The following is a 25,546-nucleotide window of genomic DNA, read 5'->3' as shown; positions in this document are numbered from 1 at the left end:
CCTCCCAGGGCCCCTCCTGGCCCAAATCTCAGGCTTTCTGTAAAAAATGCAGGAGCGATGTTTCATGCCACACCAGCAGAAATCTTCCTGAATTTTTGCTCTGGGAGAAAAGGGACTTGACAGCTGTGGGGTTTGTTCAGATCTGCATACCAAGGCATCTTTCAGACAAAGTGATTTTCTTAATGGGGCCATATTACTGCCCAGTGATTACATAAATAACCATGTTTTCTTTTCAAGACAGCGAGTAATGGCCTTGGAGCTGCTGGGCAGTTGTAGAACCACTGCAAGCTCCCATAGTCCTTCTGAGACCTTTGGATTTTGCCCCCCAACTCACTTCTTTTTAATGACATTTACAGCATTTAATAGGTAACACCAAATAACCTTGATAAAGCACTGTTTCCTGCATGTGAGCCAATTGAGGTTTTTGTTAGTCTGTGTGGATTATCCTCTTTCCAGAGCCAGTGGAAAAAGCGTGCTTCAATGCACAATATATCCCATGTTTTCAAATTCATGAAGGGATTTTTCTTCACCTGCTGGGTTGCATTTATTTAGGCTGGGTGCTGTCAAAACCTGAAATCTACTGCCCCTTACATCTTCTCTGTGAAAAAACATAGAAAAACGGAGAGAATTCACCCAGCAGGTGCAACACACGGATCACAACCTTTACACCTCACTGTGCATCCAGATGTGCTCGTGGTTGACTCTCAGCAGCTGAACGTGCTGACCTCACACCACAGGCAGGGTGAGATGCTGAAAGCCAGCAGCAGTTTGCTGCTGAGCCAGGACTCGGGCAATGGGATGAGTTCATAGGGATGGATATGGCTGAGGAGCCTTCTGTAGCTGCAGCAACTGCTCTCTCTCCTGCCTGGAACTGCTGTCTGAAAGCATCCAGTTAAAAAGTATCAGGTTCCCAAAACCATAAGCTTGTTTTACAAGTCATGCATTTTTAATACAATGTTGAATTTGAGGCTTCTTTTTATTAATCTCCCCCTTTTCAGTACTGAGAATTCATATTCCTAGACTTTTTTTTTCCCTTCTGAAGTTGTAAGTCAGTACCTTGCTGGAAAAGAGATACATGACTCAATCCAATCACACCAGGAGTGGGGAATTTTTAGACCTTAGTCACCCTTGCAAGCCCTGTGCTGAGACTTCAAGAGCCAGAAGGTCTGTCCACAGCCCTTATTCAGAGATGAAACCCCATGTGTTGATTTTCAGTGAGAAAAGCCCCTGAGTGCCACTGCAGGTGGTTTATGTAAAGCTCTGTCTCAGCCCCTGCTGCTGTGAATTTGGGCCAGCACTTATGGCAGAGATGGAGGGGCTAAATCACTGCAGACATTCTGTTTCTGTCTAAATGATTTTATGGCCATTACAAGGTCTCCTGCAGTTGCTGTAACACCACTTTAGGAACAAATCCTCTTAGAGGGAAGCTGACGGATGCTGAATCATGGAAAGGAAGCAGCCTCCTGTGAGATCCCAAATGCCACAATCTGGGGATCTCCATCTTGAAGGGAGCTGCAAAATTACTGTTTTCACACATGGGATGCAGTCTCCCATCCATTCAGTCTGAATCTCTCTCTTACTGCCAAGACATTCTTCCTTTAATTAATATTTCATCCTGTTGATGCAACTTGTCCACTTATTTTCCCAGTTGTTTGCAGTGCAGATTTCCCAAATTGTTTCCTCGGGGCACTTGCAAAATCAAAATCTCACATCTGAGGAGTTCCTTGCAGCTCAATTATTGAAATTTCTGGCTGAAAAATGTATGCACTTTTAATTAAAAAAAAAAAAAAATTACACAGCAAAACCAGCCTGGAGGTAGTTTGAGAGTAAGAGGAATATTTTGTTAAAAAATGAAGGAAAAAGGCCCCAACCCTGAGTAGATTAATAGTTACAGCACTGCATGTCCAGAAACTATTTGAGACCTTTCCTGAGTGATGGATAGTGGGGAAGTGCCTGGCATTGAGCCATGTCACCCTATGAAAGCACCAGAAGCTGAAACCACCAGAGATGTGAGTTGCTGGAGTGAGTTGCTGCTCTCTAACAGAATTCCAACAGAGAGCACAGTATCCTCCTGCTCAACCCTGGGGCAGGCTGAGTTTGAGAAGGGATTATTCCTTGGGCAGACAAGCAAAAAGATGTGGCATTGCCTCTGTTTGCTCTGCCTTAAGCTGGAGCCTGGGCCTGTATGGGTTCAGATCCTGCAGTTTACGTAAAATTAATCCTGAGCTGAAGTGGAGAGCTCTGATAGCTCCCAGATGGTCTTATTTCTGCTTTCCCTCTAACTGGTGCCTGACCAGAGGTTTCTCCCAGGTTATTCTACAGCCTGGAAAAGGCAAACCTGCACATCTGTGCTTTGCAGCACCGCAGTGAGGAATTCCTCCTCTTTGGTGTTTGCTGAGGGGAGAATAAATTCACCAGTGCCTGCACAAGAATCTCAACACGAAGAGAACACGATGCACTTCGAGGGCTCTTGACACAAGGTTTTGGCAGAAGGGATCTATGTGGAAGTGTTGCTGTGGGAGTCTGGGGCAGCTGCAGTCTGTGCCTTACGTGTATTGAGCCCCCTCTGCTCGCCTGCCGTGCCACCAGGTAACCCTCCTGAGCACGGGCCATTCCAGCAATGATTCAAGTGCTTTTTCTTATAGTTCTGTCCCTCTTTAAAACTCTGGGTGCAGCCCCAGGAGCAGGCTGTAGTTTTTTGTGTGCATTATGGGAGGTGTGGTGTGTCCCTAACCCAGGCTCGGTGCATTCCCAGGGATGGAGAGAGGCTGGCTGCAGTGTGTAGGATCCCAGGTCTGGGGGAACAATGGCCCTCCTGGGACAGACACAGTCCCTGTGGGCAGAAGTGCTGTGGGATTTGGTGGGATCCAGGGGGAGGATGCCCTGTGCAGAGCTACCCCAGTTCCATCTGCACTTTGCTCAGGCAGAGCAGCCTCCTGGCCAAGGCAGACTGGGGGTAAGCATGAGGGAGGTGCCTGGGTGTCCTTTCTGCACACACCAGATTGCTTCACACAGCAGGCTGGCAGTGCCTCCCACCCTCCCAGCTGCCATGCAAGAGGCTGACAGGGCCCAGCTTGGTCCCCGTGACCCAGCTTGTGCCCTCAATTCAGTCCTTACTACCACCCCTATCCTAAATGCACCTGTTGGGTGACTGGTGGGACCAGATTTACACAGCAGAATTAGGGCTTGCAGAGAACTTCAGCTGTTCACGTGAATCAAGGAGGTTTCTTCCCAACACGTTGTATTTTTTTTTCCTTGGGGATGAAAAGGTCCTGGGGAAAGCATGGCACTGCTAATTGGCAGGGAGGACAGATGTGAGAACCACTCAATGATCAAGTGGCTCCAGACATGACAGAGTTGTGCCCAGGGACATCAGAGCACCATGATGGTGGCACTCAGCCACAGTGTGGAGGTGCCATCCTGCTCTAGGAGCAGTCCCTGTGCAAGATACTCCATGGTGGGCCTGGCCTGACCAGAGGCAAGAAATTCTCCTGGACTGAGCAAGGGGCTTTCCAGATAGAGAATATTCTCTAATGTTTACTTTTGGTTTGCTGAGAAGCTGGAAAAGGAGGTAATGATGGTAAAGAGAGAAGCCCTTCTGCCACTGGCTGCTTGGAAGCAGGGTTGGTATTTTGAGTATTTTTAGGAAGAAGATGCGTTGTAGTAGAAAAGTTCATGAGTTTGAATTGTAAGCATGTTCTAAGTGGGAGAGGGGCACAGCATGGACCCCATTCCTCCCTGTGTCCTCCCTGTTAAAGATCAGAGAAAACAAGGTATGGGAAATGGGAAGGAAAATGATGAGATGGAAATTGAGGGTGGAGAGGCTGAGGGAGAGCCTCAGCCTGATCACCGGGTCCTTTCCTGATGGATTTGCTTTTAAGGAGAAATCGTACAGGGCAGACTATGCCCAGAGAAGGTGCAAAGGAGGTGCTGCCCAGTGTCCCTGAATTTTCTCTCAGGGAAATCTCTCTATCACTGCTCCAGACTTTGCAGCATGAGATGCAGGATTTTGTACAGAGATAATTGTGGCTGATCACAATTTGTAGGGAAGCCCTCATGTTTTTGCTTCTCTGCCAGCCTCTCCCTTGAAATGTAAATAAATAGGGTTGGAGACACACATAATGAGGCCCAAGGGTAAAGGACTAAAAATCCAACACCATGTTTTCTTTGGCTGAATTTCTTAAAAAAAAAAAAAATAAAAACAAACAAAAAATAAAACCTACATGAGGAAAGTTATAAAATGAAATCCAACCAGTTCAGCATGCAGCAAAGCTCGGAGCTGCTGTAGGGAAACAGTGATGTGCAAGCTAATGAGTAAACAAACACAAAGAGTGGTGCACACTGCCTACAAAGGCCTCCTTCCACCTCTGATTTGAAGGCAGATTGTTACCCACACCTGGCAGAGCCAGATTTGAAACTTTGTGCTGCAAACTGTAGTGCACTCCATCATTCATGGACAGAGGATTTTCAGCAGCCCTTGCACAACCTCATTTCTTCCCAACATTCAGCAGGACAACAGAGCAACGCTGCTAAAACAGGCATTGCATTTTAGGAATAGATTACACCTACCAGGGAGGAAGGCAAGATTTCCTGATGTCCCAGTATCTGAAGGAGTCACCTCATGTCACACGTTAGGAGCCAAGGTGTCCCTCTGCAGGTGTGTGTGCTGAGCTGGGGCTGCATCCTGGGCATGCATCTGCTGAGCAGCAGCAGCAGCAGGTCTGCACTCACCAACAGGGAGTTGGAATTAACTGCTTGGGAAAAGGATCAAAGGGAAATCTTGTTACATCGTGTTTCTTCACGAAGAATGTGCCCCTGCACTCTGTACCCCTTCTCTCCAGAGCATTGCTTTTGATGTTGCAATCTGCATCATATCAGTAGGAGTGCAGATGGGCTTTCCTGCTGGTCGGGCTTGACAGTGAACAAGTTGAGTTTCAAGGTGTATTTAAAGGTGTATAAAAAGGCTATCCCTTCTGGATTTCTGTAGGAAGTCCTGCTCCCAGGACTCCTGGTCCAAGCAGTCCTGCAGTGACCCTCCCAGCCCCGGACAAGCACAAACCAACAGGCATTTGATTTCCAGCACTTTGCTGCGCTGCAGTTTGCTCCACCACTCAGCACTAGTGCCTCTGCCTGGGAAGCAGGCAGGGAAACACTTCTCTACTCCATGGTAAAGTCAGGTCCAGCTCTGCTCTGCCCTCCTCCTCCCCTTGACACTGCTCCGAGGCTCGGGAGTCACGGGAATCCTGCCTGGCAGTGCTCAATTAGAGATGTCTTTTGGGCACCGAGCAGCTGACATCAAGCGAAGCATTGTTGCAAATCAGTGTGGTAGCACAGAAACCCCTCTTGTTAGGAAGAAAAGAAACGCCAAGCAATCCTTGTTTTACAAAAGGGAAACCTACAGAAGCTATTTACACATTTCAGGAAGGGCGTGTGTGACTCTAATGCTGCGGTACTGGGGACAGAGGGGCTGTGGACACAGCAGAGCAAACACACAATGAAGTTCATGCCTTTGAATGTGTCACCCACTGATCCCAAGTGCCTGTTCCCAATTTGTTCAGTTTGATCAACAAAACACCTGAGCATCTATTCAACTTTTACCTAGCTCAGAGAGAACAGCGTCACTGCTTCTGGCTCCAGCCCTCGCCTAGGGAGCACAGGGGCACACGGGGAGCAAGCCAGTAGGTATAGGGGGATTTTTGGGTGCCCCAAAACGTGCAGAGCACGTCCTGGGGTGCCTGGGCCGTTGTGTGCTGCCCCACACACCTGACAGTGCTGTCCACCCACAGGTACTGCAGACAAAGAGCAGGCAGATGCTGCACACCCAGATAGTGACCTCTCAATCCTCACTCATGTTTGATATGAAGCACATATTTTGCTGCCTTGCTGTTCAGAATTACATTGTGTCTGTATGTGTGTGTGGGCAGAGGGCTGAATGGCAGTGATTTCCTGTGGGTAATTGCCCTGCCTTTGGGGTTTTTGTTTGTTTGTTTGTTTGATTTTCTTTAAGAATTATTTCCAAAGACTTGAAAAAAAGAAAATCCAGACAGAGGTAGTTGCTCAGGAGAGACTTTCAAGTCATAGGAGTGAGTGTGGGTCCACAGACTTTCTATAAGTCTCTTCCCCAGCACCACAGTCCAGCAGCCACACACACCTGACAGTGCAGGTGTGCACACAGGAGCAAAGCTTGCACTGCTGCTGGGGGTGTCTTCAACCCACTGAGTTCCAGTGTCACACCAAACATGAGCAGGCAGTCTTTGGAGCACTGAAAGGTGTCTTTGCCCTTTGCACAGGAGTAGAGAACTTAGCTGAAATTTGGGAATTAATTTTGCTGTTGAAACAACAGAAGTTGAGTGTGGCTGCAAGACTTCCCTCAGTGCATCAGCCCCTTCTGCCCATGCAACGTTCAAGGTTATTAAACACAGTCCTGTGTGATGCTGCTGGGGTGACAAACACTCGTGAGCAGCAAAATACACTGAATTCAGAGCTGAGGAAAGCAGATGTGACTTCTTGTATAGCCTTCTGGATCTTTTTAATAGAGCACTATAAACGAGGCTATTAATTATAACAACAAGGAGAGTAACACCAGGTATTTTCCCTGGTGTTTCACAGCTTGCCGAGCTAGAACAAATCCTCCAAGCCAACAGCCTCCAGCGGATTTGAACATGAGCTGAGAAGCCAGGAACACCTGGTTCTTTCATCAGCTTTGATACAGACTCATTGTGTGACATCCAAAAAGTCCCTTGAAGTTTGTTTTTGGGAGGTACTGAGTGATTACTGCTGCTCAGCACATCTGAAACCAGCCCGGCCTGGCCCTGCGTAAAACACAGCCTAAAGCTCCTTTGAGCTCCTGGAATGAAAGGCACGTTATGAATGCAAAGTTTATTATACATCCACCGTGTAATGTCATGTGCACTCGTAATGTAGTAAACACTGCAGATATTCCAAAGGCACAATATCTTATCTGTAGTAAACACATTCCGAAGCTCCTCACTGAATTACTCTAAGCCTCTGATGTCCCTGCACAGATTTTGGTTGAGTTTTGGCCCTTGAAGGTATTTGTAGACTCCTGCCATATTCCTCTACTGAATATCTGCCAGATCCATCCGTTCCGGGCCCTTCTGTTACCAACACAGCAGATGCACTCAAAGTTACGAAGCCCAGAGTAAGCAAAACTAAAGTGTTTAATCTATTATTAATCAGTCAGTTGCAGAAATGATAGGGCTCTGGGGGACCTCAGAAAGACATCAATATTTATGGCCTCGTTAGCAAATGGCACCTTTTTTTTTAATTTTCTTTTTTTTCATGTTCTTTTTTTTTTTTTAAAGAGATGACAGGATCATGAAGGTTGTTTATGTTTCCAGTCAGTCCATAAAGAGGCAATGTGATCTTTTGGGGCAGGATGGTTCAGAACAAGGTATTCAATATTTATCACAAAATATTGAGACTTCCACCATGCCTCTGTTCTTCTTGGTCTTGTAGTCAAGATTTCACCTTCTCTAGAAGCAATGGCCCAAGCAGAAATCACAGTCCCAGTTACTCTAAGCTACCATCCAGGGAATTTTTGAAAATTAAAAGATAAAATCTCCCTAATTCCATTTGCTGTGATAAATTACATAAATTCCATAAAAGAGAAGCAATGAAATATGATTTCAGTTCCAAAGGAGCTCTGGCAATTTTTTTCTGGATTAGGCTAAATTTAAATTGGACACTAGGAAAGAATTTCTCCACTGAAGGGATTGTCAAGCACTCACAGAGGCTGTCGGGGTAGTGGTTGAGTCACCATCCCTGAAGGTATTTAAAAGACATGTAGATGTGGCACTTAGGGATATGATCTAGTGGTGGACTTGGCAGTGTTAACTCAATGTGTTGAACTCAATGATCTTAAAGCTCTTTTCAACCTAAACAATTCTGTGATTCTGTAAACAACTCATCCTGCAGTGCTTGTGCTTCGAAGCTTTTTGCAGTTCTTGCTTGAGTTTTCTCCTTTACATTTTCAGCACCAACCCCAGTGATGCTGATTTTCAAATGACTTTCATCCCTTTTTCCAACCTTTTAGCTCACTTAGTTCCCACCTTTCACTACCCATGAGCTGATTTCTTCTACACATTGTGTTTTGCTGCTTTTTGTTTTGTTTTGTTGTTGTTGTTTGTTTGTTTTTGGTTGGTTTGGTTTTGTGTTTTTTAAATCACTTTTCTTCTTTTCACAACTTTATTTTAATTGATATTTTTAATCCTTTAGTGTCCGGATTTTTCCTGAAATAGAAGCATAATCTCTCTCATCTCAAGAACACTTCAATACCACCATCATTGAATCAACCTCTTGGTTAAACAGTATCATTGTTTCCATGTGAGAGATGTTGAGGAAGAGAGCAGGGAGACCAAAATCTGAGGGGGGATGAGAGAATAAAGTAAATAAATCAGAGAATAGGGCTGTGAAAAAACATAGAGTTAATGAATGGGGCAAAGAAAAGAGGAAAAGAGAGGATACTTCAAAGGAAAGAAACAGTGACCAGCCCTTAGTGACTGCAGAGTTGCCTTCAGGTCATTGATCTCCTCACTCTTCCCTTCCCACACTTGCACTTCCCTTGCTGCCTCTTGATCCAGTCACTGATTTTCTCTTTCATACCAGACACAGACTCTTCTGCATAGGAAAATGAGGTATCCTGTGCATCAATTTACCTTCTAATAAGCGTGCAAACAGAAAAACCACCAACTTGGGCTCAGTCCAAAGCCATTATGGACCAAGGAAGGATCTCTCCCCATGCAATTTGACAGTAGAAAGCCTTGTGGCATCTCCAAATTATTTTACAGGATCTGGAATCTTTTTGAGAGCTTTAATCCCTGTCCCAGGAGCTTGAAAATTTGTTCTCCTCATACATATGAGACCTGTAATCACTGTGGCAAGAGACTGATTCATCGTGCTCTTTGTGTGCTAGGAAATGAGATGGTTTTTACTCCTCTAGTTTAAAATGCACTCAGGGTTTCCCTTGGTTTTCCTCCATCCTTTAATTTGGATGAACTCTTTTGACTTTGTCCTGGAATTTTGTGCTCGCTGCACTGCACTGAGGCTGATGCCAACACACCACTTCTCCCTCAACGTTGTTTTTTCTTCCCCATTGCTGCACCCCAGATCATTGCAGATAATCACAGGTTTCTGTCTAGAGGTGGTTGAAAACTTGTAGAAAATTTTTTCATTCAAAACAGGTCTTTGCCATAAAAGATTTTTTCTCCCTTTAAGTAAATGGTGGTTTCAATAGATGTTTACTATCTTTTTTGCCATTGCAAATCTGAAATAAAAGGTAGACGTGGAGATTTTCTATGTATGCTCACACTTTTTTTGCCAGTTTGCCACTTACCTCCCACCTACCAGTTGGAAAACAGAAAAAAAAAACCCCAGCATGTGATGCTTAATCTCCACCTATTTTCATATTTCTCTGTTTTCTCATTGTCTCTCTGCAGAGAGAAAAATAGTAAAGAAATAAAGCTATTTTTATCAGTTCCTCTGACCAAAAGGAAATTTAAGGCTACTTGAAACAGCACAAAAATAAATATTCTTGTTCCATTTTGATATTTCCAGAAGGAAAAAACCCCAAAACAATTGCTGCTTTTTTATGGGTGTGATTTCTTAAGAAGAGACATTGGTAGCTTTCTTTGCCAGATTTCCCTTTTAGTTCTCTTCTGAGTTTTATAGCTACAAAAAAGAGACCAATTCAAACGTATGGGTGAATTCCAGTCTGAATGGAGGAGGGCATCTTCCCACCCTCACCCTCTCCTTTCTCCTTTGCTCTGTTGGTTTCTGGGAGAATCACTGAAGTAGCTCCTTGAAGCTCTGCCAGATGCTTTGTGCATCTCCAGTCTCCTCCTGCCCCTGCAGCCCCTCTCTGCCTGGGGGGCACTTGGTTGTCCTCACAGGACACTGTAATAAAAGGCACCCACGCTTTGATAAATGCCACACTTCAATGAATTCTCGGTTTACCAAGACCTCAAGGGTTTTTTTAAGTCATTGCCTTCAGCGTAAGCAGAGTTTGCTCAGTCCCACGGGGCAGAGCTCCATGTTTGATGATGTGAGACACACAGAAACTTCCAAATGTCTTGGTTTCCTCCACCCCTTTCCAAAGAGATTTTTTTCATCTTTACACAGATGGTAGGGACCTCTATATCTGCTGCTTCTCCCACAGTGCTCAGCCAACATCTCCTTCACCTGCTCTACCAAGTGTCGGGAAGGAAAACATCCAGCACACTTGCTCCTGGGAGGATGATGGCTCATGCAGCAGTGTTTGCAGTCCACTAAATATTCACTTCCCTGTGGTTTTTTGTATCCATGTTACAGATATGTGATTCCTATCAGACATGTCAGGTACTCCGTGTCTCTGCAGACCGGCGAGCAGGGCAGGCGGGGCACTCCCGGAATGCGAATGTGTGCTGAGGGAACGTGAGCGGGGTTTCTGCCTGCCACAGCAACCTCAGCAGCTCCCTGGGTGCTGCACCTGCACTTCCCGTGTGGAGCACGGAGCTCTCCGCTCCCACTCAGCTCCGTTTCCCCACCCCACTGCTGCAGATGAGGAGAAAAAGGCAAACAACCAAGTGCTTTTGCACTGTTAAGCTCTGCTGATAGAGAGTGTGCTGGTGCAAGGGGTGTGATTCCAGCACAGGAAGGGACCTCAGGGTCACCGGTGCTGGACTGTGTGCACAAAAATGATGCTGCAGACGAAACCAGCTCTGCTTTTGCTCCAGTGCTCTCTTTGGAAAGCAAAACCCAAGCTGCTCTCCTCCCGTGGTTACAAATCTCTCTGTGGTTCACAGCCTGCATTTATTCATGACTAGTTTATTCTCACTTGTTCTCGTGCCAATGTTGTCCTTTAGCATCAATAGCTCTTCTCTAGTGTTTACCCCTCTGATGTTTTTACAAACAGCAACACATCCCCTCTCAGCCTTTGCTTCCCTGCACTGAGACATGCCAGCTCCTTTACAATCTCTCATGTGACAACATCTCCATTTTCCCGGACAATTACCCAAATATCCAAAGTTTCACCCCCAAATATCTCGTTTACATTGGTTTATCTCACTTGGAAAAAAAAAAAAAAGCTGGTTTTACTGCACTGAGGGCACGTTCACATGCACGTGTCAGACTTAGGGAAAAATATGTGCTTCAGGCATGGGGAATAATTGTGTGTGTGACACAAAGAAGTTCCTGTGTCCGTGAAGCGTGCCGTGGATGTGTGTGGAAGGATGCTGTCAGCAGGATCGCGTGCGCGAGGCTCCGAAAGGGATTACTCAGTGTGCGAGGGGGCGTCGTAAGGAGGATTTTGAGGTGCGTGACACTGAGAAGGATTAGTCTCTGTGTAAAAAAGTGTGTGTGTGTGTAGAAGAGAGGGAAGATAAGAGAGTGGCCGCGCGTGGCACAGGGAGAGAGATTAGCCCGGGAGTCTGTGAGCGGCGTGATAAGGGAGGGCTGCGTGTGAGAACAGCGCTGTAAAAACCTGGGATTTAGCTAATGGAAGGATTTTTGTGTGTTTATGTGTGTGCATGGGTGGGATGTGGAAAGGAGGATTTGGGAAGTGCGTGGCAGAAGGTATTTGGGAATGCTGGAGGGGCTCCATCAGGGAGTGGGTGTTCCTGTAGCTGCAGCACCATGGGGTTTCTCATGGCCATGCACAGGTGGGATGCAGTGTTGGGACATGTGGAGGGCTCCTGCACCACAGGGACAGGGTCACGGAAAAAGCCAGCCATGCCCCATGGGTAGGAAGGATTGTGGGACACTGTTGAGCCTGATGAGGAGGTGCTCCAGGGCAGGTGACAAAGCAGGGACGAAGCTGTAGCAGCACAGGGAGCGGCTGTACCTGTCAGAGCAGGGAAAGGCAAGCACTCGAGGGGCAGTGGGAAGTAGAGGGTTAACGGCTCGAACACACTCTGGCACAGAAGGAAACATCCCCCTGTGAGCAGGACAGGACAGAGGCCAAAACATCCCCCTGTGAGCAGGACAGGACAGAGGCCAAAACATCCCCCTGTGAGCAGGACAGGACAGAGGCCACGTGCTGTGCCGAGCAGAGGCTGTCTGGGTGCAGAGCAAGTGCAAATAGACACATAAATAAGTGTGTGCTTCTCAGGAGACAGAGCTCTGGGAGTGCCTAAACATCCTGCCTGCAGCGGAGCTGGAACGCTGGCAACATTTCCACTGACCCCATATTCTCCACCTCTCGCCTCAGATTTATTCCTGCTGCTCTGGCTGACTGCCCTTGCAGCATCTCTTCGAGGGAGAAAGAACACTGACAGCGCTCGTAGAGAAATTTATGATCCAGAGCAAGGGAGGAGGGTTAATTGCATCCCAGCATTCATCTTTTAATGTTCTGACTTAACAGTAAAACTTTTTCCCCTTTTGTTTCTCCCTGGGAAAATCAGGCTGTTTTGTCAAAACAAGCAACTTCCTACTTTTGATCAAGCCTCAGTTTTCATTTGAAGGGGAAAAGAAGGTGATGAGAAATTTCAGCTAGCTTTGTTGCCTGTCTCTATTGGATCTGTTCCATTGGCATTAGTTTTGTCTCAGAGATGCTAAAAGTAAAGCCTACCAAAGCTTTTATGGTAAAATGAACTAAAATAACTGGGATGTCTAGGGTAACTTTTCTTCAAATAAATTGATTCTTTGCTTGTCTAACGGACCATTTGAATGTTTGCTTCCTGTTTAATGAAAGATCATCAAAAGCCTGGCCAGTTGCTTTGTAGCTTTCAAGAATGTATTTTTTAAGGGAGAAGGCTAAAAACTGAGTAGCAACAATTTGAGATTCCCCTAGGTGTTAGTGCTAAACAAATATAAGATCTCATGCCTAGAAAATAATGTAGGAGACTTCCAACCAGAAACGGAGAATCTGTATAAGCACTGAAGAAAATTTCATTTAGAAGCATTATCCTAAAATATAGATTGCCCATAAAATTGGGTTTTTAAATCTTTCTAAAAGATGCTCTGTTTTGCAACAGAAGGCATTTTGGTGTGATGCAGGCACACGACAAGTTCTGTGGCAAAGGTGGCCAACTTCTCCTACATTTTCATTTAACTGGGACCCACAGTCCATGTTACACCCACCTGGCAGAGACAATGGGGATAATAACTCCCCTTAGCTCCACTGAGGACTGGAGATGGGATGGGCTTGAATTGAGGTCCACAGAGCTGCTGGTCCAGACCATCCCTGCCCCACAGGGAGAGATTTTCTTGGCCCAGAAACCAAGGCCTGGCAGTAACACTTCTCAAAAGCCACCAGCTGGGCACCCAGCACCATGCTGATAGCCAAGCCATTAGATAGGACTTCTGCTTTTTAAAAGCTAATAAACCATGAAATCACACAGAGAGACCCAAGCAAAAGGCATTGGAAGGGGCATGGCTTTGTTCTGGGAAGGTCTCCAGTCTTTCAGGCCAGAGGTCACGTTGTCCTTTTTCCCTTCAGCCCAGCATGAATCAGCAGGAGGTGAGGTTGAGCTGTGAGAGGAATTGCAATGGGTTTTGTGTTAAAGCCAGTACATGAGTTCTGCTGCAAAGTGCCCACTCAACAGCTGGCCACAAAATCCCCGAGCCTGGGGTGAGATGCCAAGGCTGTGGGTGCTTGGAGAGGAGCATCACACCATTGCAGGGCTGCCTTGTTCTGCTGTCAGCACGTTCCCTCCGAAAGGAGGGGCGAGAGGAGCGAACGGGGACAGGGAGTGCCCCGTGGAGCAGGCAGCATCCACTGGGAAAGTGCTTTTCACTGGTGAAACGTGAGCACCCTACTGGAAAAGCACTGCAAAGGGCCTGTTCTTCACACTGTCTGACAAAGAGGTGTCCATGTGAGGGTACTTGGGACCCATCCCAAAATGGCTGTGTGTCTTTGCACAGGTGGCTGCCTCGGTCTGTCCCGCTGTGAAATGAGGTTAGAAACCTTAATGGAGGACAGACTGCCAGGCTTCAGGCAGTGAGGTTTGGAAAAACCCTTCTTAACTAAGACTTGTCAGCATTAAAGAGGGAAAAAATGTTACTGTCTTTTTCCATTCAGAGAGAGGAAAAGCAGAGTGACCCAGAGGTGGATGCTCATTTTCCTCCTCCACCTGCCAGAAAAAGACACCTGACCCTTGGATCTCTGAATGCACCCCACACTCAGCCCCCCCTTCAAACTCTCTTTCATCCTTGTTTTTCTCTTTCAAAGCCCCAAGTGGTTTTGAAATTAAATGGCTGTTCTTCCATCAATGAACCTCAAACTTGCATCTCCTTTCCCCCGTTCCTCTTCTCCCATCCAGCTTTCACAACTCCTTGGGTTTCTGTTATTTCCCATGCATTTGCTTTGAAGGATTTTTTCAACAAGGATGTCAAGAAAAGTTTCTTAAGTGTCTTTTATCACAAATTCCTTTTGGTTTCATGCCTGAGGATGCTTCTGAGGAGGACCTGGTGACCTGTGCTCAAGCAGATGTGAAGCAAGTCCACTTTACAAGCGAGTCACAGCTGAGTGCACCCACAAATCAGGTCCTGTATCCCTGCAGCCTCCTTCAGGAAACATGATGTGTTTCCCAACTGGCAAAACTAGACCATACTTTAGACCCAGTGTAATTCTGTTGGCCTCAATGTAGTTACCAGGGAAACTATAATGCAGAAAACTTTTCTGCACTGAAATAAAGGTTTTCTTAGCTGTCTTACTTATATGGTACAGACCATTAGTTCTAACCAGGCAGAAAGCTGGCAATTTTCTCAACACTTACATGAGAAGTTCAAGAAAGAAGTTTACAGGGGTGGATTATAGCCATGGATTTACAGCTGCACCATCACATTGTGTCAAAATGCACCTGCACAGGGGATTCTCTGTCAACCACACCTGCACATGACACCCCAGTTCTTCCATTGCTCCACAGACAATGCCAGAAAAGCTTCTTCCCTTAGGAGTGCACTGGTAAAAGTTCTCAGGACACAAGCTTTCAGTGTACATTAGCAAAGCTCTAATTTTCAGAAGTTGTATGCCCCATATGGCTTCCTTACATACCCAAATCACCTAAAGACCATCCCAACATCTCTTCTTTAAAGAGACATGGCAGTGAACTCAGTAATTTAAGCATGTTTGGAAATGCCACCAAGGCTCTCAGCTGACACTGCTCTACTGTCAGGACTAGCAGTGCAGAGGAATGATCACAACAAATTCTTTGGAAATATGACTGCAGATGTTCACTGCCATGTTAAATACGGGCAGCCAGAAAGAATTTCTCTCACAGGGAAATGAATCTTTACTCCAGCAGGAGGGTCAGGAACTTGAAGTGAAGGCTACACTGCACACTCCTCTCTGCCACATTCAGCACTGAAAGTGGGTTGCAGTACAGAGAGAAGAATATCACAGCCCTCACAGGTTAGCTAGGACAGTCCCAGAGGTGTAAATCACAGGTTTTACATTGCACCTCGGGCTTCCTGCAAACACCAAGAGACAAAACCTGTTCCAGGGATGTTTCTTTTTGCCTGTTCTGCCACACAAAGTTTTTATTTGGATTCTTCCCACCAGCCTCTGCCCTGCCAAACTTCTCTTGTATCTGGAAGCTTCACCTGCCTTTCCTCCAGAGGGTTCTGGGATAAATGGTGCCTTAATTAGGTTAATTATACCTTTAGCCATCCATGTGCTCACTTTTGCTGTGTGGTTAGAGTCCATTGTACAGTTGTGTTTCCCCAGTTTTCCTTGTGGGAAGCAAATCCAACACCTGAAGTGTGAAGCTTTCCATGGCTCAGCAGTCTTGCACAACATTTGTTAAATCCAAGGCATGTTTCCACTCCTTGAAAAGCTGGTGCTCCTGCTGCCTCTCTGTGCAAGACCTGCTGCCCCTGGCTGGCAAGTGACCCTGGTTTCACGAACAAATGGATCTCATTAGAGGCATTTCTCTGTAATGTCAACAGAAGTGTTGAGCAACACCTGGTGAATAGTGAAAAAGTCTCTCTGATGCTTGTGAGAAGTGATACAAATTAGCATCCCCCAGTCTGCTGCTGCTTTTCTGTCTAAATAATATTTTACAGGTAAAGTTTCTGCTGAGAAGCAGTGGGGTTTTCTCAGTAGCTGTCTAAATCATGTCATCAGCTTTGGTTTACACTGAGTGACTGCTTGAGGCAGAAACTGCATCTGTGTGTGCAGTGTCACTGCTCTGGAGTGATGAGCGACCCCAGGTTTGCAGCAACTCCCCTTCCTGTGCTCTGGTTGGCCTCCCTGCAATTTGCATTTATGCAGAGTGTTTTACATGATCTCTCTTGCTCTCTGCAGCTCACTTGAGAGTCTCTTTCTTCAGCAGCTTAAAAATTCTCCTAGAATAGAAACCAGTAGGGAAGGTGTTTGCATGTAAGTAGGCATGTCAGGAAGGGATGTCAGTTGTTTCCTAATGTTAGTGATGCTCCCACATTCTTCTCCCTAAGCCACACATCCCATTTTCCAGGTTATTGTCTCAGTCCCACAGCAGGATAACTGAGAGGCTCCTGGTGCCTTCACTGGCCTCTGTGTAAAGCTGGTGATTTTTTATATTTCATTAGCATAAACCTTTATTGTGACATAACAAGTTCTGCAAGTAAAACATCCAGCTGGAAAGTCTTTCCTGAAGTTTTGCTTTGTGTTGGATAACACCTGTCACTAGCATTAAAGGGATTTGGTTGCCCAAAATTCTTTTAGGCAAAAGAATTTTGAAGTGTTTAAGGTAATTTTATATAACTGGTGGTGTGGTTTGCAGCTTGTCCCACATCTTGGTTCTTTCCTTAGCCCTGAGAGTTTGCTGTGGGAGATGACTGCTGTGGGTCCAAGCACAGGTTAAGGAGAAGCCTGTAGCTGTAAAAGTCCCCTCTGTCAGTAATGCTGGTAAAATGACACAGATTTCACCAAGGAATTTTTAAAGAAGAATCTCAAATTCCACTTTATTTGTGTGGAAGGTCATGCTGGGCAGCCAGGTTGATAATTGGTATTTTGGGTTGCATTCACAAGGGTCTCCAGGTCTACCCACAGGTTTGTGGGAGCAGTGGAGCAGAGGTGTTCTCCCAGCTCCCACATCCCCACCATTCACCTCACTCAGAGGGATGGATGTCTTCACCTCCCATGAGAGGGAACTGGCCTCTAGAGCTGCTTGCAGCCCTGGTTTAAGTGTCTCCCCTTCGCAGAGGCTCCATCTGGGCACCCTGACTGGGTGCACTTTGTGTAAACTGTTTGTTCCACCACCCACGGTGAGTGACTCGCACAGAAGTTTCAGCAGAGACCATAAAACTGCAAACCATAGGTCCAGATCTCACCATCTGTCACACTTCTGCCTCCCTGCTCCCCAGACAACACAGTCTCCCACTGGGTTTAAAAGATCTCAAGCTTAAACTTGTTTGTTTGGGATTTTCCGTGAAACCTGGTGCTCAGAGTCACTGCGGAAATAAAAATGTTGTAACTCTCATCACTTCTTGCCCTCACAATGCAGACAGGATTAAAGCTGTTCTAATGACAGGGAAGAAATGGTAATATTCCCCCTGATATTAAGTAGGCCTGAGCAAAGCTATGAGCACAATGGGTCAGAGTATTAATGTGAAAAGGGAAAATAAAAACCCTACAAGGCATGACTATAGCAAAGAGCCACCAAGGGAGGCACTTAAACCCACAAAACCAGCACTCTCAGATGTCAAAGGATCTTGTCATTCTGCACCAAACTCAGCCCTTGCTGAGATTTTAAATGTGTTTCAAAACCATTGGTGCTTTCACAGACCTCAGGTGAACGCAATGTGCAACCAGGTAGCACAAAAGGGTTGTGCTCTAGGGCTTAATCCTCGAGTGCTGAGTGTAGTTTGCTGGGTTTGTGCCGTTCTCTCCTCTTCCCAGAAAGCTAATGGCTCCAGTGACTGCAGGAGAGGTGGCACTTTTGGGGCAGTGATAGCACATGTAGGTTTTGGAGCATCTGCTTTGCTAACTCAGCAGATACCTGTAATGCAGCCCTGAAAGTGGATAGAAAATGTGAAAATTTACAAACAATGTGACAGCTGGTGGGTTTAGGTACCACTTGCCACTTCAAGCCCCCAAGGACATGATGCTCTGTCCTGTGTATGAGAGGTTCTGTTTGAACCTCTTTGTCCTTAGTAAGTGTGAACTTCTGCAGACAGTTTCAAGACAGGCCCTTACAAAATCTTCACCAGAACCTGAGGCTTGCACTGAAGACAGTCTGAGGCTTTAATGTCTGTGAACCAACATAATGTATTAGGGAAAGAAAAGAAGCTATTGAAGACAAAATGTATTCCATCTGCAACGAGACCTTCTCTATGTGACACATCTGCTTTCTGCTACTGCTTATCTTCCCCCCTCCCACTCCTCACTCCCCTCTTTTTACTGGTTTAATAATTCAGCATGTACAGCCCAGAACTAAATGCTGTGGTGAACTAAGAGCAGCGTGCTGTGTACTGTATAAACGTGCTGGGGGTTTGGTGCTTTGTTCTTTTCCTCTGTTGTTGTTCATGCTTCCCAGCAGAATCTTACACCCTGATCCCGTACTTCGTTTTCCTTGTACAGCACTATCTTCAGAAGCACCAATATAATACAAAAGGCCATCTAATAAAAAAGCAGAAGGAAAATTGGTTCAACCCTCATTCCTCATCTCCTTTTACAATATCACTGTCACTTTTTCATTTGTAGTAATCTTGCTTTAATATTTATGTCTCTGCTTCAGACACAGAGAGTTCAATGAGGACAAATTATGAGTTTTCAATTTCGTTGCAGAAGGTTAGATGAGAGCAAGGATCTCTGGTCTTCCTGAGTCCGTGGGTCCCATAGGAACATCCATCTGCAGCTGGGGGCCCTCTGAGGGATCACTCCTTCCCTCTAGAGCAGCTGCAGGGGAGCTTGAGGTGGGAGCTGTGGGTTAGGAGAATTCACTTGGTTTTGCAGATCTCCTGCTTCTCCAAGGGAACTCAGCAGAGCAGCATCTTCTGCTGGGTTCTTTCTGGACACAGTAAAAAGCCAGAGTGCCCAGCAGACCTGATAATGGTGTCAGACAGTTCTGGCACATCTTTAAGGTTCCTTCCAAGCCAAACCATTCTATGATTCTATGATTTTTCAAAGACAAAATGTGCTGCAAAATGCTCTCAGAAGACTGTATCCCAAATGGGTTTGCTAGCTGTCCCCCAGAAATGAGACAGACTGGCATGGAGGGAAACACTCCCATTTGAACAATGAGACAAGGTGGAAAGGTCAGATCTTTTATTAGAGCTGAAAAATGCCAAATCTTTTCCAGGCACCAGAGCCCTTCTGCACGTCTTTTCTGGTTTTAAGCTGTGAAAGCAGGGAGTGCTGTGGAAAAGCTGTGGCTCTGGTATGGGACACTGGAGAGATGAAGGAAGTAGACGACAAGAACCTAACACAGCTTGAGAGCATGGCATCAGTGTTTCCAGCTCAGAAGTGGTCTATATGAGCATGGTGCAGAAGTCAGCCTCTGAGCGAAGGGACTGGAACAGAAGGGCTCAGAGAAAAGCAGTTGCCTCACAAGCAAAGATCCAAATCATGATTAAATAACAAATGTGAAACAGAGATGGCAATGGACCCATTTCTCCTTACACATTAACCACAGGACCCTCATTAACCAAACTGTCCCTATTAGAATAATAACCTAATTCTACCCACAGAAGAAATCAGACCCTCTTAAGGATGCTTCTGACCTCAGTGTCTTGCGCATAGGGGATTTGCATCTAATTCCTATTAAAAGTGCTCAGAAATAGTTTGTGTTGACTGTAAACCCTTCAATATATTTAATTCTTGGTTTCATATGACTCAACAAAGTATTAGGAATCCCAAATTAAAAACACTTTTAAAAACAAATAAAGCAAGCAAGTAGAATCTTGCCAAACATCATCATTTTCCTTCTTTCCTTATTCAACAAGTTCACTGACCTCATTAAGACCTTTGATATTTGGATTTTTTCTCCTGTTTTGTAGTCGTGCTGGATAAGAACTGCATTCAAAGAGTCTAGTAGAAAAATAAAAAGAGGTTTCAAGATGTGAAGTACACAAGTGGAAGGGCAAGGATCTTCAGCTGGTCCCTTAGAGAGATTAAAGTCAACTCCCCATGACTGTATCTTCCACCACCAGGATTTTAATTCAAAAGTTAACTTAAATGACTGAGAGTCCCTGCTGATCATTTTTGGTGAGCAAACCACCATGCTATTTCTGTTTCCTAAAACTCAGCAGCATGTGAGAAAGAAGCACCCCAAATCCAATTTGATCTTAAAGGAAACTTACCATTTGTCAAGCAGGAAAACTTAACTGAAAAAATTGAAGCTATCAGCATATGCATTTATGAGCAGCTCTTCAGTCACAGATTATTGTTTAAATATGAGGGAATTAAAGCAGATCTTTATGTAAAACCAACACTACTTTCCAGCTTCCAGGATCATTCGAGCTGCAGTGCAGGGAAATGATGGAAGGGAGCACCCTTCTGTGCCTTTCATGCATTTGAAAGAAAAACATGGATTTCTTGTGATATCACATCAGCCTGATTTGCAGTTGATCAAATATGTGGGACATATCTGCTGTCAGCTAAATACATGAGTGGAACAATGGGGGAGTGTAGGATCTGTTTGGCTTTCCCCTGCTCCAGAAATCTGTGGGAACATGCTGTCGTTGGGATGTGCTGAAGAGATGCGCTCTGGCACCTACGCCACAGTGGAGAGCTGTGAGGACAAACATTCGGGAGGAGAGCTGAGCTGATCCTAATTGCAGCAGACACCAGTGCTCTTTCCTTGGAACTCCACCAGCTTTGCCAACCTGATGTCAGGCTCTCCATCACCATGTGAGGGTCGCCTCCAGGCAGGGCATGCTAAGAATTAATTATGCATGCATATCCTCCCTCCTCTTTCCCACATGTGCACAAACACACTCCAAGTGAGCAAAGGGAAGCATGTGGGAACTGCTTCTTGACACCACTGTTGTCAGTGAGTATGTTTTGCTGCTGGTGAGGGTGTTGGTTCTGTGTCCCAGGAGGCTTGGGCACATGAAGATGATATTGAGGCTGCAGGCATTGCAGGGGATAACTGACATAACTGAGATCACCATTTTATTGTAATTGTGTGGCCTCAAAATCTGGCCACACTTATCTTGCAATTTTTAAAAGGCATTTGTTCATTCTGGTGTGTGCTGGGCTGAGTGGTTTCAAAGATTTCTTCTTATCTAACTCTATATTTTTCTCTTTTTTTGTTTGTTTGGGCTATGTAGAATAATTTGGTCACATCTCCAGCTCAGCACTGTAGGAACAGCTTTCCTGGAGAGGGTGCAGTGTCTTCCCTCCTAGATGCCATGACACTCTCCAGGCTCAGGAAGGCCTCTGAGACCTGGCAGGGACCATCAGGGGTTTCTGTCCCCTCTTGCAAGTGAGAACACACATCATTTGTGAGGAACATCTGGGGATATTTCATTTAATCAGGTTTTTTACTGCTCTTGTGGCTTAGGGTATTAGCACTGTCTCTGCTACTTCTGTTCTCTGACAGAGGCACATGCAGCAGCTGAATCTCCTAAGAGTCAACTAAGCCATATTATTGGCTCCCTCCAGGGGTAGCTGGGTGAAACTTAATAGTCCATGAGATACAAGAAGTCAGTAGAAATTATCTAATGTCCCTTTCTAGTCTTAAACTCAGTGAAATGGTGAAAATTCTGCTTCTAAATGAAACAGCAGATGAGCAGTCACCAGGATCTCCTACCAAGCTTCCTCCCCAGCTGTGTCCCTGGGGAGCAGTTCCCTTTTTGCAGTCTTGTTTGCAGATTCTCAGCAGAATGTACAGTTTTCGCTGCTGGAGACCAAATCCTCATTTCCATCCTTCTGTGCAGCCCATTTGCCCTTCCTCCTCCCTCAAATGCTGAGATTGTTTCAGCCCCTCTTTGTGGTGATGGTTTCTGAGAGAAACTTTTTGGGTTATCTTCTTTAACCACAACCTAAAAGAGATATCTGTTTTATCTGACATCTGCCTTTCATGTGGATTAGGTCAAACCCCACTTGCAAAATACCTCTGACTTTCCTAAATGCAGAAATCAGTCTTGTTCAACTACTCTCTCTGGTTAAGAGCTGCAGCCAAAAGAAAATTCTACCATGAATTTTTATAGACTCAAAACAACTCTTTTGCTTTCCTCTTCCACAGAGAAAATGTGCAATTTAAAGTTGTGAGTGTCGATGTATTTACTGATGTATTTTTCTTTTTCTTGGAAGCATCTGCAAAAGTGGCCAGAGCTGCCTCTCTTCAGCTCCCTAGAAGGTGCCCTCTCCTGTGTGTACTTTCAGTAGAATCAGTTTTTCTCTCTGATGTGCATTCTTTCCCTTGAGCATTTCCATATGAAAAGAGAACTTTTGAGAAAAACTGCAGGACTAGAAATTCTAGAGTCTGTGGATTCCAAGAATGAGTGAATCACAGATGCTTTTTCCTCACCTGAATTCAATGGCTCTGCAGTGGCTACCGTTCCACAGGGAGAGAGGGCAGCCTCCCCTGCTTGTTCTACCACATCAGACACTTTTTAACTAACTTACAAACTATTTCGATTTTTGCTGTAAGTTAGAAAAGTTTTTAGAGCGGTCAGATGAGTTCTCACCTCACCTGGCTGCAACAGGCACTCTGCAGAGCTGTGTGCAGAGAGCAGGTGATTATCACTGGATTGTCTCTCCAGCATGACAAATGACAGTCTAGTTAATGCCTCTGCTTTTACCTAATTTTCCTTGTTGAACAGCACTAGAGATCTCAGGAAGAAATCCTGTGCCTGGAGAAGGAGGGATATGGGGTGTCCGTGTGGCTGGGTGCAGCACACACTGGGAAAGTCCTGGCCACAAATCCCAAACTGGTCAATTAAACAAGACTGATCAGGGAGAACACAGTAGTAGTTGCCATGATCATCAATCGTTATGAACTGTATTTTCCAAGGGCTACTTTAGAGGGAAATTATTCTGTAATTAAGTACCAATTCAAGGTAACATATGAGCACAGGTACAGCCCAGAACTGACGTTCTCTGTCCTTTCCCACTGTGCAGCCCAGAGGCCACAAACAGCACCTGCAAACAGCCACAGATCTCTGCATTTGCATCCAAGCAATCCCTCCTCACTCGTGCTCACACCCTGGGATAGGCAAACACTTAACGCTGCTGGATTTCACCCAGATCCCTGCCTGCAGGAATGAGCTTGAGGTGGAGCTGTCCAAATTCAGCTGCTGGAGCTGGTCTCCAGGCTGACTGCAGCTCTCCTCTGCAGGAAAAGCTGGGCTGGGGCCAGTCAGCTGCTCACAGATAGCTGGCACAAGGCTTGGAATGGGTGATGATGTCACCAGCCAATGGACCAGAAGAGCTCAACTTCTTGCACCTTCCATTCCAGCATGATCTTCATCTCTTTTATGTTTCTTAATCTTTTCAGAAAACCATCAGTTGGAGGCTAGTGACTGCTTGTCCCTACAAAAACAAACAGAGCTTAAAATATTTGCTTCCTCTACTTAAGGTTTACAATTCTTAGTAGTATGTTATTAGGAAGATGCACAGCAATCAAATGAGAACAGATTAACAAATTTGCTTCATAAAATGATTAAAGGAAATGTAAAGAAGTTCCAGCAATCTCTTAGTGTATTAAATAACGAGCAAGTAATTTCTTTTAAGTTTTGCTGTGTAAATTCATTTGGAGCATCTGTAATTTAAAATAGCCTTGAGATCTGCATAATTTTGCAGCCACTGCTTTTACGTTACGCCAAGTTCAGTCCCAGAAAGGTGGCTGCAGCTCTCACTCGTCATTTCTCCAGATTAACTGACACAAGAGTTTCTTTGTTTTTATTTGGGAGATAGCCCTTGGCAAGCTTTTTTTTTTTTCCAAATTATCTGCCTTGTCCACAGCTCCTCTTAGCCTGCAAGTACAAAGCAAGTGAGGGTTCTTTCCAAACTTACTAATGATAAAGAGTGTTCACTCTCCCAGCTGTCTTTGGTACAATCTGTTTCAAATGCTGGCACTGATGATGTCTCAGAACAGTGTAGGAGGGATGCCTGAGCGTGACTGAGCCACAGAGTTAAAAAATTAAAATTAAAAATGATAGATTCCTTTCAAATAGAAAAGAAAATCCAAGGAAGCCATGCCTTGTCTGAAACAAAACAAACCAAGCCAACTAAGTTTATTGTCTGGATTATTAATTGTACTGGATTGTTCAGCTGTCCCGAAAATGTCTCTTTAATCATTCAGTGAGACTGAAGCCTGGGTCCCCAGAGATCACGTTCTGATCTCCTACATATGGTATCTCGCACCGTTCATTAGACCCACTGCTCCAGTCACATGGAAACAATGCTCAGACTATTTCTATCCATATCTGCTACTTTTCTTCCTGAATGTGTCAGTCTCATGATGAGGGCAGTGACTCCAGCTGATACAGACACAATTGCTGATTGCAAAGAGAGGCACTGCTGTGAAAATAAAGAGAAGAGGGGGTTATTTCCGTCTCGCTTCGGGCTTTGTGAGGCATCCCTGCCCTGCAGAACAGCAAATTCCCTCGTGGGAGGAAAATGCTGAGATCGCAGGTGCTAATCAGTGAAAAGAGGATGAGTGACCCTGCGAACAAACAGAGGGACTGGGATGCCCAAAAACTGGGCTCAGCTCCAAGTGAAAGGAAAGAATTTCATCTGTCTTGTGAGATTCCGTTCTCAGCTCTCAGCACCACCTCGAAGCCTGGCTGCTTCGTTTTGGGAGTGAGATGGGAGCAGGGACTTGCTTTGCACAGTGGGAAGCAGAATTTCTTGCTCTTCCCTCTGAATGTTTGGTGCTGGCAGTAGAGAAGTGAGGAACAAGGCAATCTTTTCCAGGATGGCTGCAAGACAGCCAGGATTTACTTTGAGTCCCTGCTGGAGGGACAGAGCTTGCATGGAGCCCAGCTAAGGATGCAAGAAGCTCATACTTACAAGCCTGTCTCCAGCCACACATGCAGAAGGTTCAATTACCAGCAGAAACCAGGTCAGGGGAGTCCTGAGCAGCTCAGAGCACTTGCCAGGGGACCCCAGAATGTCACATCCAACTCCTCAGCCTGCACTCGGGTGGAGAGGGCGGGCGAGTGATGTGTGAAGTGTCGAGTCAGTATAAATGTCACAGCCAAAGGTCTTCAGAGTCAGAGTGACAAGAGGAGGAGACAGGAGTGCCAAGAGTTCTGACACAGGAAAACTGCTGTCACTGCCACCACCTCCAGCTTGGAGATTTATCGATGGTAACTTGGGATGTGCCATAAACAGGGGTGATATTAAATGAGTCTGACTGTCCCAGGGGCTGAGTTTTACAACCCAAAGTGTGAACTCTGTCTGCCTCACTGAGCTCCTGAGGCATTTTCCCAGCAGCTCCCACGATCTCATTAAGTGCTCTCCAGAGACGGGCTCCAACCCAAGGGAGCCCTCCGTGCACAGCACAGCACCAGGGGCTGAGGACAGACAGACACCTGCCAGGGAACCCAACAAACCCTCCTGGTGGAGACCTCCCAGGACACTGCTGATACCTCACTGGGCACACAGCCCTGTCTCCAGAGCTTTGTGAGGAAACCAGAAGTTGTCAAAGTTGTGTTCCCAAGAACCAACACACTC

The 25,546-nt window shown here is 45.7% G+C and overlaps 1 protein-coding gene across 5 annotated transcripts in view; it reads left to right on the top strand.

Annotated features, from left to right (window-relative positions):
- Window positions 1-25,546, top strand: part of GRIA1 (glutamate ionotropic receptor AMPA type subunit 1) — a 181,365-nt gene that overhangs the window by 92,255 nt on the left and 63,564 nt on the right. The window lies entirely within an intron of this gene.

The sequence above is a fragment of the Aphelocoma coerulescens genome, chromosome 13 (genome assembly GCF_041296385.1).
Source record: "Aphelocoma coerulescens isolate FSJ_1873_10779 chromosome 13, UR_Acoe_1.0, whole genome shotgun sequence".
Lineage (NCBI taxonomy): Eukaryota > Metazoa > Chordata > Aves > Passeriformes > Corvidae > Aphelocoma > Aphelocoma coerulescens.
Note: the sequence above shows the minus strand (reverse complement) of the source record. Positions and strands in the feature narration are given on the sequence as shown.